Consider the following 16,299-nt stretch of genomic DNA (forward strand, 5'->3'; position numbering starts at 1 on the left):
TAACAGATTTTTTAAAAAGGTATTTTAAGTGTCTTTGGTTATTAGCCTCGGATTTAGAGCCTTTGGTTTCTCAACTAGATGCTACTATTTTTGCTGGAAATAGTTTCCCTCATGTTAATTAAGAATATTTAAGAAAGGATTCATGGATTTTCATTAATAAAGTTTTTTTTTAGTAAAGTACAGTTTCTTTTTCACATTCAGTCCATATAATCATAACTAAAACCATTCTAGTCTTTCAATTATCTTCCTTTGTAAAGGTGCTTTGAAAGATTATGACCCATATATAGTTTCTTTTAAGACCGAGAATCTGAAATTCCTCATGTTTATTGTGTTGATATTATTTAATTCTGTAGTGGTTCCTTTAGGGTACTCAATTAAAGTTCCTACTTATTTCTCTTGTGTGTTTTGACAGTGGATTATATCTATGCATCATTGACTAGTGCTTTTACCACTTTCAGTGTGTGCAGTAATGTTGTCAAATGGAATAAAAACTAGACTCCTGTGCCTTAATGTTTTGTCTATATTGGAACCAAATGTTTGCCACTTTAGAACAGAAAAAAATTATAGCAGAGCCATAAAAGTGCCTTAGATAACAATTTTTAAATCTTTCTTATGGCAAAATACTAAATGTGCAAAAAAGTGTACAGATCATAGATATGCAGTATAATGAATAGAAATAAAGTGAACAAAATGTGCAAAAATGCACAAATCGTAGATGTACAGTATAATGAATAATTATAAAGTGAACACTGTAATCACCACCAAAGTGAAGAATTAGAACATTGCTGGCACCCTCTCCCCACCCCCCATTCATTCTTATTCATTCCTCTCTCCTCACCACACCCAAAGGTTAATTGGGATTGTCTGGATTTTTATGGTAATGATTTCCTACTTTTATTTCAAGTATTTTTTACCCACCTTTGTCAGCATTCCTAAACAATATACATTAATTTTGCCTGTTTTCTACCTATATGTAATTGAATTATGTTATGTATAGTTTTTCTCCCATGTTGAAATTTTTAATCCTGTTAACAGCTTTAGTTCACATATTTTCATTGTTGTATAGTAATGTTTATAGTATAGTAAGTGTAGTAAGTCTTTTTATGAATAAACCACAATTAATTTAACTAGTGTAGTATTGTGGACGTTTGGATTGTGTCCAGTTTTTAGTGCTTAGAAATAATGCTTCTGTGAATTTTCTTACACATGCATTTCATGTACATAGCATGCATTTCTGTAGAGTGTGGATTATGCCAAACTTTCCAAAGCGAATATATAAATTTAGACTCCCACCAACAATGTATGATAAATCCTTTTTTCTACAGTTTTCATAACAATTGATATTTTTTTGTTTTTGCCGACCTGATGAAGGTAGCTTTAGGTTATTGTTTTAATTTGCAGATCCTGGTTATTAATGGGGGTGAGCATTTTTTTCAAAAATTTATTGGGTATTTTAGAGGCAAATGTTGTGAGGCATTATGTTCCTGTAAATGGCTTTACTGTACCCTGTTAGTTTGACTGGATGTAGAATTCTAAATTGGTAATGTTTCTCTTCAGATTTGAGAAGGAACTCGTAGTGTTTGATATAAAGTTTGAAGCCATTCTTACTTTTAACACTGCACTTTACTTCTCCCCTATGGAAGCATCTACAACCTTTTTGTCTGAAACTTATAGAATCTTCTCTTTGTTTTACTCAGTGTTCTGAAATGTCACAGTAATGTGAGTTGACTTATGAGTCTATAGAAATCTACTTTGCTGTGCATTTCATGTATTCTTTCAATTTGACAACCTGTATGCCTCAGCTCTGAGAACGTTTCTGATACATTTTCTGTAATTTCCTTGCCTCTATGTTTTTTGTAACTGCAATTAGATATTGTACTCCTGGACCTGTTTCTTTTCTCCCATTTTTCATCTTTTTCCAGTCTTTTGCTTTTCACTTTCCGGGAAATTTACTTGATTTTTCAAGCCTTGAAACTTCCGTTTCTCTTATCATATTTTTAATTTTGAATACCTTTTTTTGATCTTTGTATTTTTTTCCAAAGCATTCTGGTATTTTTTTTCTCTTTATGGATTTAAAGTTTTGTTTTGAGGTTTATTTCTCCCTGCGTGCTCTGTGTTTTCTAAGTTATTCTTTCTGTTGGTATATTTTAGTCTCATTTTAGAGGCTTTCCTCAGCTCTGTTGTGATCCTTGATTCTGTGTTCAAATTTATGTAAGGGGCATTGGAAACCTATTTCATGTCTCTCTTAACTTAGCTAGGGTTTGCTAGCTATTGATGGTCCTCACTGTGGAAAGATTTGGCTGGGACATATTTTGGGGGGAAAACCCTGATATCAATTTCTTTAGGTATTTGGAAGCTTTTTCTCTTGGGCCAGTAAGAGTCCAACAAGAAGGATTTTCCAGTCGTCTGCCTATAAGTCAGTGGTTCTCAGCTGTGGCAATAAGATCTCCCCAGGGGTCATTTGGCAATGCCTAAGAGACACATTTGATTATTAAGAATGGGTTCCTACTGAAAACAGGTGGGTAGATGCTGCAGGTGCTGTTGAAAATCCTACGATGCACAGGGCAGCCACCCACAACAGTTATCCAGTTCAAAATGTCAGTACTGCCTATCATGAGAAATCCTGCTCCAGGGTATAAGCCTGATTTCCAGTGCTCTGAGAACCAGGTGAAAGCAGAGCTCAGGAATCTCAACATTCCCCCCCCCCCTCTCTCTCTCTCCCCCCCCTCCCTCCCTCTCTCTGTCTGTCTCTCTCTCTCTCTCTATATATATGTTTATTTTTATATTTATATATATTTATTTATTTATATTTATTTATATATAGATAGATATTCCTGCCCTAGGCAGGAATAAGCAAATATTATTTCCATATGACAAGTCTTTAGCTATTATTTGAAATGCTTTCTTTGTAGTGAAACTATAGTCACAAAACATCAGCAGAGGACTGTGTATCTGAATATATCTTTGTGGGGTTGTGTTATTTTTAACCACAAGTTGGCCACGAATTGTTTAAAGAAATTGAAAATATTTTTGCATTGAATGGTTTAGGAATGAACACATAATAGTCTACTAATTCTGTTTTGGGGGATGTGTTTCTGCTGTTAAAATCTAAAATGTTCCTCAAACAATCCTTTGTTCACCTTAGGTCTGTGGTTTCTAGTGGAGGTGGGACGGCCTCCTACGGGGTGTTTGTGGGGCATTTCTGGTCCCAAGGACGGCAGCCAGTCCCAGAGAGGGCAGGGGCCAGGATAGACTGCCTGCAGTGCTTGGGGTGGTCCAGCATGAGGAAGAATGGCTCTGTGCCGCCACGTGCCTTTCCCACGTCTCCCAGGATGTTTACATGGGTTAAAAAAAAAAAAGAACATTATGATTTGAGCCTAGTACTCCATTTTTAAAATAAACACATAGTATTTTTGCAGGGTTTTAACATACACTGAAATTTTCCACAAATGCAATTACTGAGTAATTTGAGGGAAAGTAGTACTTTGTTTTGTTGGGAACTTTACCAAGAGCTGTTCATCATTTTGGCAACGCCCTTATGATATCTGAGCTGCTGGTAGGGCACGCCTGTATCCGTCCTCGTTTGTAGCCATGGCATGCAAATATATAACAGAGGGAATTGGGGATTCATTATAGACCCGCTTTGTGTTCTGATGGAGTGGCATAGAGGTTCTGTTTAATTTTAACCATTTTAGCACTGCAGGTCTTTTGGAGATGGCTTTGTCGATGAATTCTAGCCGAAATTAAAATACTGCTTATTAAGTGACCTTGATGTTCTGTGTTCATCTTATTTGAACAGAATTGGCTGATGAGTCTGGATAGCTTTGTATATTTTACTAATGCTTTAATGGGAAAATAAAATGTGAGTTGACCATTATAAACTAGGAGGTAGATGAAGTATGGAACAGACAGTTGTTCCCCATCCTTTTATTTCAATTTGTTTCCCCCTTTTCAGTCCCAATCTGCCTTAAATGCTTATCTTCAAGCAAGCATTTGTTGGGGTTGTTAGTTTTTCCTAATTTTTTTCTCCTTAATCTCACATTCTTCTCTTTCTCCCTCCTCACCTCCATAAAAACACAACAAAATCTTAGTCTTTTATATTTTATACTGCTTCCTTGATTAATATTGGAATTGAAATTTAGTATGACATTTTGACTGAAAGGTTGAAGTCAGACTTGGCAAGATTAAAATTCTAAGTGTGTTAGCTTTTCTTTTGGCACACATATGCACATTTTCACATTTCCTTAGGGCTTTCATCTTTCTGCAATATAAAAAATATACATATTTTTATGTAGATGACCCAGAAATGTCAACTTATATTGTTCTCAACACAATCATTTCTAGTCTGGTATATGTCTGGGTCAACTTACTTTATAATGAGTAAATACCAAAAATATTTTCTCTAAAAGTTGGGTGGTTTGTATCATGTCCAGTTGTGTTATAGCACCACTCTGATGCAATGTCTCATGGGCCTAATGTATTTAAAATTTTATGTTGAAATAAGTTTTATATATGTGACATACATTTTAAAAGTTTTTTATTGTCACAGTTAGCACTGATTATTCTGTACACTCAAATTATAAGATACATTATTTAATTTAAATACACAAGATAATTATTTTGTAAGTTACCAAAAAGTAATATACATTCAGTGTAAAAATGATCAGAAAAAATGAAAATTACCTATAATCCCTACACCTGTAAATCTGTTAAGATGTTGATATATGTAATTTTGGTGTTTTTTACCTATGTTTCTGTACATTTATTAACAAAGCTGGATCATAAAATTTTGTTGTATTCTTTTAAAAGAAATAACATGTAGCTAGCATCTTTCCAATGTATTAAGTACTTGTATAAAATAATATGATGCTTATTTGCTTTATATTGCAGATATCTGCCAGCCTCTGTGAGCTATGTTCCTGAATAATGCCATGATCAGTGTTGACAAGAGAAAATAAAATATAAAAAGTTTTCTCATTCCCTATATAAATGTTCTTAAAGCATCTGATTTCTTTAAAAACAACAACAAACAGATGAATTAATTTTAAAGTAGCTTTAAAGTAGCTAACATTCCCCTTGAATTACCGTCCATTGTTTTACAAATATTTCTGTAGGGTCACAATCTGCTAAAGCAGATTTTGCCCATACATTTTATTTTTTTACTTCATTTTATAGATTGTCTGTCTTACTGACTTGAACTGATTATCTTTTGTGCTTACATTTCATTTTCACAAATCTTCTATAAGCTTGTATTCCTACCTGGTGTTTTCACAAATTGTGCCTTTGATTGTGCCTTTTTTTTTCTTTGTAATTTTTTAATGGATGTGAGGTTTTTTCCATTTGTTTGTTTTCCAGAAAAATTGAATGTATAGTACAATGAATTGCTATATATCCACACTCACCCAGTTCCTCTTACTATTAACCTAGTTTCCCTTATTAACATTTTGCCTTAGTGTGGTACATTTGTTGCAATTGATGAACCAGTATTGATGCATTATTTTAATCAAAGTGTATAGTTTACATTAAGGTTCACTCTTTGAATTGAACATTATGGGTTTTGACAAATGTATAATGACATATATCCACAATGACAGCATCATACAGAATAGTTTAACTGCTCCAAAGTCCCCTATGCTCTATGCTCCCATGCATGCCTTGAACTCTTGGCAATCACTGATTTTTCATTATCTCCATAGTTTTGCTTTTTCCAAATTGTCATATGGTTAGAATCATACAGTGTGTGCCCCTTTCAGATTTGCTTTTTCCCTTAGCAATATGCCTGTAAGTTTCCTCCATTTCTCTTCATGGCCTGATAGCTCATTTCTTTTTAGCGCTGAATATTTCATCTTATGGATGTATCACAGTTTGTTTATCCATATACCTAATGAAGGGCACCTTGGTTGCTTCGAAGTTTTGGCAATTATGAATGAAGTTGTCATAAACATTCAGATGCAGGTCTTTGTGTGGACGTAAGTCTTCAGTTCACTTGGGTAAATACCAAGGTGCATGATTGCTGGATTATGTGTAAGAGTACATTTAGTTTTGTAAGAAACTGCTCACCTGTCTACCAAAGTCCATATACTTACCATTTTGCACTCCAGTCAGCAATAAATCAGAGTTGTAATTACTCCATGTCCTCATCAGCACTGGTCTTGTCATTGTTTTGGATTTAGCCATTCTAATGGTTATAGATTGTTGTTTTAATGTGCAATTCCCTAGTGATACATGGTATTGAACTTTTTTGTGTGTGTGTGGTACACGGGCCTCTCACTGTTGTGGCCTCTCCCGTTGGGGAGCACAGGCTCTGGACGCGCAGGCTCAGCGACCATGGCTCACGGGCCCAGCCGCTCCGCAGCATGTGGGATCTTCCTGGAGCGGGGCACGAACCCGTGTCCCCCTGCATCGGCAGGCGGACTCCACCAGGGAGGCCCCTGAACATCTTTTCTTAGGCTCATTTGAAATCTGTATGTCTTATTTGTTGAGTTTCGTGTCCAGATCTTTTGTACATGTTTAAGCTGGATTGCTTATTTTCTTATAGTTGAGTTTTAAGAGTCCTTCTTATATTTTGGATACCAATCTTTTATCAGATATGTGTTTTGCAAATATTTTTTCTCAGTTTGTGGCTTGTCTTCATTCTCTTAATGGTGTCTTTTGCAGAACAGAAAATTTTACTTTAAATAAAGTCCATTTTATCACATTTCCTTTCATGGTTCATACTTTTGGTGTTGTATCCAAAAATTCATTGCCAAACCCAAGGGCACCTACATTTTTCCTGTGTTCCTTTTTAGAAGTCTTATAGTTTTGTGTTTTACGTATAGGTCTCTGATCCATTTTGCATGAAAAGTATAAGGTGTATGTCAACTCATTTTTTTTGCCTGCAGGTGTCTAGTTGTTCCCACACCATTTGTTGAGAAGCGGAGAACGACTTCTTTCTCTTTTGAATTGCTTTTGCTTCTTTGTCACAAATTAGTTGACTATATTTATGTGGGTCTATATCTGAGCTCTCTACTCTGTTCCATTGATTTGTTTGTCTGTTCTTTCCCCATTACCACACTGTATTATTATCTGTTATCTTAATAGTAAGTCTTGAAGTGGGGTAGTTTCTACCTCCAGCTTTGTTCCTGTTCAGTATTGTATTGGCTGTTCTGTCTTCTGCCTTTTCATGTAAACTTTAAAATAACTTACTATAATTTTGATTGGGATTGCATTGAATCTGTAAGTCAGGATTGGAAGAACTGACATCTTAACACTATTGAGTCTTCCTATCCATATACATGGAATATCTCTCCATTTATTTAGATCCTCTTTAATTTCTTTCACCATAGTTTTATAGTTACCTCATATAGATCGTATACGTATTTTGTTAGATTTATGCATACATTTTTTGTGGGGCTTTTTTTTTTTTGATACTAATGTAAATGGTATTATATTTTTAATTCCGAATTCCAGTTGTTTGTTACTGGCATAGGAAAGCAATTGACATTGGTAATACTAACCTCTCTCTCTCTCTCCCCCCCCTCCCCCTCCCTTCCTCCCTCCCTCCCTCCCTCCCTCTCTCCCTCTCTCCCTCTCTCCCTCCCTCTCTCTCTCTCTCTCTCTCTCTCTCTCTCTCTCTCTCTCTATATATATATATATATATATATAAAACCTGCACCCTTGCTTCAATACCTTATTGATTCCAATAGTACCTATTGTGTGTGTAGATTCTTTGGGATTTTCTACATACACGATCATGCCATCTGCAAACAGAGACATTTTTACTCTTTCCTTCCTGTGTACCTTTTCTTTTCTTTTCTTGTCTTACTGTATGATGTTGACTAGCAGTGGTGATTCTTACATTCTTCTTGATCTTAGTAGGAAAGCATCTAGTTTCTTAGTATTAAAAATCATGTTAGCTATAGAGTTTTTTAGTTTTTTTTTTTTTTACCGAGTTAAAAAGGTTCCTTATAGTCCTAGTTTGCTGAAATTCTTTATCATGAGTGGATGTTGGATTTTGTCAAATGCTTTTTCTGCAAAGAAGATATTTCTTCTTTATCCTGTTGATGTTGTAAATTACATTAATTGCTTTAGGAATGTTGAATTAACTTTGCATACCTGGAATAAATCCCACTTACTCTTTGTGTATAATTATTTTTATGTGTTTTTATTTCTGTGTGTTTATCATAGAAACTTTGGAAAGCCAATAAGGAATCACACAGATAAGAATCGTGGTGCAGAATGGAATAAGAGACTCTATCCTTGCAATATCTTTTATTTTCAAATTGAAGTATAGTTGGTTTACAACATTGTGTTAGTTTCTGGTGTACCACAAAATGATTCAGATATACATATATATACATATTCTTTTCCATTTATTACAGGATATTGAATACAGTTCCCTGTGTGATACAGTAGGACCTCATTGTTTATGTTTATCTATATCATTGTTTATATTGTTTATCAGTTTATATCTGCTAATCCCAAACTCCTACTAATTTATCCCTCCCCCCTCCCCTTTCCTTTTGGTAACCATAAGTTTGTTTTCTATGTCTGTGAGTCTATTTCTGTTTTGTAAATAAGTTCATTTGTATCATTTTTTTAGAATCCACATATAAGTGATATCATATGATATTTGTCTTGTCTGATTTACTTCACCTAGTATGGTAATCTCTAGGTCCATTCATGTTGCTGAAAATGGCATTATTTCATTCTTTTTATGGCTGAATAGTATTCCTTTGTGTGTGTGTGTGTGTGTGTGTGTACATACATACACTATATTTTCTCCATTGTGTATTCATGCCTCCTTTGTCATAGATTAATTGACCATAGGTGCATGGGTTTATTTCTGGGCATTCTATCCTGTTCCATTTATCTGTTGTCTCTTTTTGTGCCAGGACTGTACTGTTTTGATTACTGTAGCTTTGTAGTATAGTCTGAAGCCAGGGAGCATGACTCTTCTAACTCCGTTCTTTTTTCTCAAGATTGTTTTGGCTATTTGGGGGCTTTTGTATCGCCGTACAAAGTTTAAAATTATTTGTTCTACTTCTGTGAAAAATACCATTGATAATTCCATAGGGATTGCACTTAATCTGTACCTTGCCTTGGGCAGTATGGTCATTTTAACAATATTGATTCTTCCAATACAAGAACATGGTATATCTTTCCATCTGTTTGTGTCATCTTCAATTTCTTTCATCAGTCTTTATAGTTGTGGTATTACAAGCCTTTTGCCTCCTTAGGTAGGTTTATTCCTAGATATTTTATTCTTTTTGATGCAATGGTAAATGGGATTGTTTTCATTTTATTGACGTAAAATTGCTTGTAGTAGTCTCTTAGGGTCTTTTCTATTTCTGTGGTGCCAGTGGTAACTTTTTTTATTTCTGAATTTATTGATTTAGGCCCTCTTTTTCTTGGTGAGGCTGGGTGTTTATCAATTTTGTTTATCTTCTCAAACAACCAGCTTTTTTTTTTTTTTTTTTTTTTAGAGAATGCATCTTTATTTTATTTTATTTTATTTTTTTGCAGTACACGGGCCTCTCACTGTTGTGGCCTCTCCCGTTGCGGAGCACAGGCTCGGGACGTGCAGGCTCAGTGGCCATGGCTCACGGGCCCAGCCACTCGGCGGCATGTGGGATCTTCCCGGACCGGGGCACGAACCCGCGTCCCCTGCATCGGCAGGCAGACTCTCAACCACTGTGCCACCGGGGAAGCCCACAACCAGCTTTTAATTTCATTGATCTTTTCTATTTTTTTACTCTCTATTTCATTGATTTCTCCTCTGATCTTTTATGATTTCCTTGTACTAACTTTGGAATTTGTTTGTTCTTCTTTATCTAGTTTCTTTAGGTGTAAAGTTATGTTGTTTATTTGACATTTTTCTTGTATACCAAGGTAAGCTTGTATTGCTATAAACTTCCCTCTTAGAACTGCTTTTGCTGCATTGTATAAGTTTGGATCTTTGTGTATTCATTTTTATTTGTATCTAGGTATTTCTTGATGTCCTCTTTGTCTTCTTCAGCGATCCATTGGTTGTTTAGTGGCATATTGTTTAGCCTCCATGTGTTTATTTTTTGCAGTTTTTTTTCTTGTAGTTGATTTCTAGTCTCATAGCATTGTGATCAGAAAAGATACTTGATATGATTTCAGTTTTCTTAAATTTACCAAGGCTTGTTCTGTGGCATAGCATGTGATCTGTCTAGGGCAATGTTCTATGTGCACTTGAAAAGCATGTATTCTGCTTTTGGATGGGATGCTGTCTATATATTAATTCAGTCCATTTGGTTGAATGTGTTATTCAAGGCCTGTGTTTCTTTATTGATTTTCTATCTGGATGATCTGTCCATTGATGTAAGCGAGGTGTTAAAATCCTCTACTATTACTATGTTACTGTTCATTTCTCCTTTTATGTTAATATTTACCTTATTTATTGAGGTTCTCCTATGTTGGGTGCGTATGTATTTACAATTGTTATGTCTTGGATTGATCCCTTGATCATTATGTAGTGTTCTTCTTTGTCTCTTGTAACAGTCTTTATTTTAGTTTATTTTTTTTTTTTGCGGTACGCGGGCCTCTCACTGTTGTGGCCTCTCCCGTCGCGGAACACAGGCTCCGGACGCGCAGGCCCAGTGGCCACGGCCCACAGGCCCAGCCGCCCCGCTGCACATGGGATCCTCCCAGACCGGGGCACGAACCCGCGTCCCCTGCATCGGCAGGCGGACTCCCAACCACTGTGCCGCCAGGGAAGCCCTATTTTAGTTTTAACGTCTATTTTGTCTGATATAAGTATTGCTACTCCGACTTTCTTTTGATTTCCGTTTGCATGGAATACTTTTTTCATCCCCTCACTTTCATTCTTTATGTGTCTCTAGATGTGAAATGAGTCTTTCGTAGGCAGCATATACATGCATCTTGTTTTTGTATCCATTCAGCCACTCTGTCTTTTGCTTGGAGTGTTTAGTCCGTTTACATTTAAGGTAATTATAGATATGTATGCTCTTATTGCCATTTTGTTAACTGTTTTGGATTTGTTATAGGTCTTTTGTTCCCCCTTCTCTTGTTCTCTCGTGACTTGATGACTATCTTTAGTGTTATGTGTGGATTCCTTTTTCTTTTTTTGTGTGTATATTGTAGATTTTTGGTTTGAGATTACCATGAGGTTTTTGTCTAACAGCGCGTATATATACGTGTATGTATGTATATATGATTGTTTTAAGTTGTTGACCTCCTCAAGTCCATTTTAAAACCCTGTCTTTGTACTCTCTTTCCTTCACGTATACTGTTTTTGATACTGTATTTTACATCTAATTGTTCTGTATATATATCCCTTAACTGTTTATTGTGAATATGGATGTTTCTACTACTTTTGTCTTTTGAACTTCCTAGTAGCTTTGTGTGTGGATGATTTTCTATCTTTACTGTATGTATGCCTTTCCCAGTGAGCTATTTCATTTCATAGTTTTCTTGTTTCTAGTTGTGGCCTTTTCTTTTTGCCTAGAGAAGTTCCTTTAACATTTGTTGTAAAACTGGTGGTGCTGAATTCTTTTAGCTTTTGCTTTTGCTTTTCTGTAAAGCTTTTAATTTCTCCATCAAATTGAATGAGAGACTTGCTGGGTAGAGTATTCTTAGTTGTAGGTTTTTCTTTTTCATCACTTTGAATTTATCATGCCTTTTGGCCTGCCGAGTGTCTGCTGAAAAGTCAGCTGATAGCCATATGGGAATTTCTTTGTATATTATTTGTTGCTTTTCCCTTGTTGCTTTTAATATTTTCTCTCTATATATGTATTTTTAGTATGTATTTGTTTATTTGTTTGGCTGCATCACGTCTTAGTTGCAGCATGTGGGATCTTCGTTGCCGTGTGCGGAATCTTTAGTTGTGGCATGCAGGATCTTTAGTTGCAGCATGAGAACTCTTAGTTGTGGCATGTGGGATCTATTTCCCTGACCAAGGATCGAACACTGGGCCCCCTGCATTGGGAGCATGGAGTCTTAGCCACTGGACCACCAAGGAAGTCCCTATTCTCTCTCTCTCTTTTTTTTTTTTCCTATTCTCTCTTTATCTTTAATTTTTGTCATTTTGTTTACAATGTATCTTGGTCTGTTCTTCTTAGAGTTAATCCTGTATGGGAGTCTGTGCTACTTGGACTTGGGTGACTGTTTCCTTTCCCAGGTTAGGGAAATTTTCAGCTATTATCTCTTAAAATATTTTCTCAGGCCCTTTCTCTCTTTCTTCTCATTCTGGGACACCTATACTGCAAATACTAGTGCACTTGATGTTGTCGCAGAGGTATCTTAAACTGTCCTCGTTTCTTTTCTTTTCTTTTTTTTTTTTGTTAAGCAGCAGTGATTTCCACTACTCTGTCTTCCAGCTCACTGATCCGTTCCTGTGTATCATTTAATCTACTGTTGATTTCTTCTAATGTATTTTTCATTTTAGTTATTGTATTTTTCATCTCTGGTTGTTCTTTATGTTTTCTAACTTTTTGTTAAAAACTTCTAACTTCTCGCTCTGTGCCTCTGTTCTTCTCCCGAGTTTTTTCATCTTTATGATCATTACTCTGAATTCTTTCTCAGTTATATTGTCTGTCTCCACTTCACTTAGTTATTTTTCTGGGGTTTTAGCTTATTCCCTGCATCTGGAACATAGTTTTCTGCTACCTCATTTTTCTGAGTTGCTTTTTGTATTTTTATGTGTGTGTCAGGTTGTTATGTATTTAATCTTGGAGAAGTGGCCTTCTGTAGGAGACATCCTATGTCTCCCAGCAGTGCACTCCCCTTTCATCACCCAAGCTATATGCTCTAGGGTTTTCCCCTAAGAGGGCTGCGTGGGTCCTTCTGTTGTGGCAGGTTGACTATGTAGGTGGTCTGGTAGGCTTGGTTGCCCCCTAGTCCGGTTGGGTGCCACACTCTACCTTGTTTGGATGCTGCTGGCTGCTGTTTAGTGGGACCTGGTCACAAGGTGGCTGGTTGAAGAACCCTAGGGAACCCCAGGGCTAGTACTGGCTCTGCTGGGTAGAATCAGGGTCCCCAAGACTCTGGGACTGTTGCCCACCCCCTGGGAGGTGGAGCCAGATCTGAGGTTAGTGCTAGACTACTGGCAGGCAGAGCTGGTTCCTGGAATCTGGCTGCAGGCCCTGAGGTCCAGAGCTCATTTCAGATCGTTGTTTGGGGGGTGGGGGGTGTTCCTGACACAGTTGAGTATGGAGTCTGGAGTGTCCCAAAGCTTCCATTCGCCTGCTAGTAGACAGGACCAGGGCCCATCTGGTCCCAGGGTAGGGTCTGGCCTGCTGTGGGTGGCCTGTGTCCACAGGCTTCAGGATTATAGTTTTCTGGTGTCTGCTCCCTGCTGGGTAAATCTGGTCCAGAGGCTAGGGCAGGCTTCCTGGAAAGGAAAAGGGAAAGGCCATGCCTGCCCATTAGTGGGTGGAGCTGTGTCTTGGCCCTCTGGTGGGCAGGGCTGTGTCTAGAGAGTTGTCTACGGGCAGCTGTGGGCTCAGGAAGTCTTTAGGCATCCTGTCTGCTGATGGGGGGGGCGGTTTGCATCCCCCGCCCAGTTAGTTGTTTGGCCTGAGGTGGTCCATCACTACAGGCTGTTGGGTGAGGCCAGGTGTTGGTACTAATGAGTGAACAAGGCAGCTGCTGGCAGCTTGTTCATATGGTTAGACGTTCCCAAATATGTCAGCCACCAGTGTTTGTGTCCCGGGGTGAGCTGCAGCCACCTCTCCGGGAGACTCTTCAAGACCAGAAAGTAGGTCTGGCCCTGGCTGCTATCAAATTACTGCTTTTGTGCTGAATCCCAGTGCACATTTGTGTGCCCCTTTCAAGAATGAAATCTCTATTTTTCCCAGCCCTGTGGGGCTCCTGCAGTTAAGCCTGCTTGCCTTCAAAGCCAAATGCTCTTGGGACTCATCTTCCTGATGCTGGAGCCCCTGGGCTGGGGAGCCTGACATGGGGCCCAGAGCTCTCATGCCTGTGGGAGAACCTGTGCATTATAATTATTCTCTATTTTGTGGGTCACTGACCTTGGGGGAATGGGATTTGATTATATCACAAGTCTGCCCTTCCTACCCATCTTACTGTGGTTCCTTCTTTATGTTTTTAGCTGTAGAAGATACTTTTTGGCAGGTTCCAGTCTTTTTCATCCATGGTTGTTCTGCAGATAGTGTGATTTTGGTGTTCTCGTGAGAGGAGGTGAGCTCATGGTCTTTCTACTCTGCCATCTTGGCTGCTCTCTTCTCCAAGTTCTTTCACATTCAAGATGGCATTCTGGAATGGCACTGCTTTTAAAACCCATAGTGGACACTAGGCTGTCAGGGCTTTCACTGCAGAGCTTGGATGGCAGACTGATCTTGCCAGAGCTCATGAGGCCTATGCAGAACAGGTCATCCTTTGGGTATGCAGGCGGTAGTCCCCTGCAGCAGAGTGCTCTAAAACACAGATATTCCATGTATAGAAATGCCTCAGTTATCCAGTGTTCAGACATCCAGCAGCCTAAAGCATCTGGAATGGCTCCAAACCCGCAAAAAAAACCAGCACTGTCATTCATAATTTTTGATTTTTGATTTTTCTTATTTGACTTTTAATCTCTGTATTGTAGGATTTTCTAGTTATCTTTTTATTATTTATTCCTAGTTTAATTCCATTATGGTATTAGAGCATACTTTAATATGATTTGTAGTCTTCCAGATTTTAGGTGTGTTTTATGGCCCAGAATGTGGTCTATCTTGGTAAATGTGACTTGTGAACTTGAGAAGAATGTGTATTACCTTATTGGAGAGTTAATTCCTTTATCAATATATAATGCCCTCTTTATTCCCAATACTACTTCTTGCTCTGAAATTTGCTCTGTGTGAAATTAACATAGCTACTTAAACTTTCTTTGGATTAGTGTATGTCTTCTTCCATTTCTGTACTTTAATGTGTGTCATTTTTAAAGTCAGTTTCTTATAGAGGACATAAAGTTATGGTTTGTTTTTTTAATTACACTGTTTTTAATTGGTCTATTTATTTAGACCATTGACATTTAAAGTCATTACTGACATAATAGATTTATATCTACTACATTTATTATTGTTTTCTTTTGTTTCATTGTTCTTTGTTTCTTTTTTGTCTCTACTCTTGTTTTTTTTTTTTTTTCCTTCCCCTGCTTTCTCTGGTTTTAACCAGGCATTTTATATTTGGGTTCTTTTCCTCTTTCAGACTATAAATTATACTTTTTAAAAACTTCTTTTAGTGGTTGCTGTAGTATTTGTAGTATACACTTATAAGCAATGCAAGTCCACTTTCAAATAACACTATACCATTTATCGGGTAGTACAAGTATCATATAACAGTATTTCCAGTTCCTCCTATCCCTTGTAACATTTTCTCTCATCACTTCTACATTGTTAAGCATATCAATGGTATTCTTTATTTCTGTGCCACTGTTTTCTATTTCTGGCATTTCCTTTTGATTCATTCTTTGCTTGTTACATTGGCCATCTGTAATTGCAGGTTGTCTGCTTTTTCCATTAGATCCCTTAGCATATTAGTCATAGTTGTTTTAAATTCCCAGTCTATTAATTCCAAATTCTCTGCCATATCTGAATCTCATTCTGTCTCTTCTCTTCAAACTGTGTGTTTTTCTCCTTTTATTATGCCTTGTAATTTTTTTGTTGAGAGCCAGACATGATGAACTAGATATAAAGAACTGAGGTAAGTCTTTAGTGTGATATTTTATGTTCCTTTATCTGAGAGGTAGACTGTGTTTATTGTTTACTGTACCTGTATGTGTCAGAAGCTAAAATTTCTTTTAGTGTCCTTACTTTTGTCTCCACTCTTTTCTTTGAATTTCTTTAGCAATTTCTTAAATAAGATCTGAGAGTTGTTCTTTTAGTTGTAATCCCCAGTTAAAATACCCAAGCCCTATCATATGGTAAGATGTGAGGGGAGGGGAAACATTCCATGTTTCTTTGATTTGGTCTTGGTTTTGTTTTATATTTGTGAGAGAGCCTGTGTGCCTGGGATGTGACTTTCACAGGTGCTTGTCAGCTCCCTCCCCCCATTCTCCAACACACACACATTACCCTTTTTAGGTGAGTCAGGAAGGCTAGAAGGAGCTAGAGTTGTATATTTCTTTTCCTCAGGTCAGTTACGCTCTGGTAAAAGAGTTTCCTTTCAGGGCAAGCCCTGTTAAGGAGGACAGAATGGTCTTGGATGTATTTCAGTATGGGTACTTTTCCCTTACCCCTATTGAAGCAGGAGGAGACTTTTCTCTGGCTTTCTCTGAGAACCTAGTGAGGTTCCTGGAGGTAAAATTCAGGAAAGTTGGGAGGCTTCCCTAAG

At 37.4% G+C, this 16,299-nt stretch overlaps 1 protein-coding gene across 5 annotated transcripts in view; it reads left to right on the plus strand.

Annotated features, from left to right (window-relative positions):
• The window catches only part of ORC4 (origin recognition complex subunit 4), a 95,808-nt gene that overhangs the window by 1,755 nt on the left and 77,754 nt on the right, over positions 1 to 16,299 (plus strand). The window lies entirely within an intron of this gene.

This window comes from Globicephala melas, chromosome 7 (genome assembly GCF_963455315.2).
Source record: "Globicephala melas chromosome 7, mGloMel1.2, whole genome shotgun sequence".
NCBI lineage: Eukaryota > Metazoa > Chordata > Mammalia > Artiodactyla > Delphinidae > Globicephala > Globicephala melas.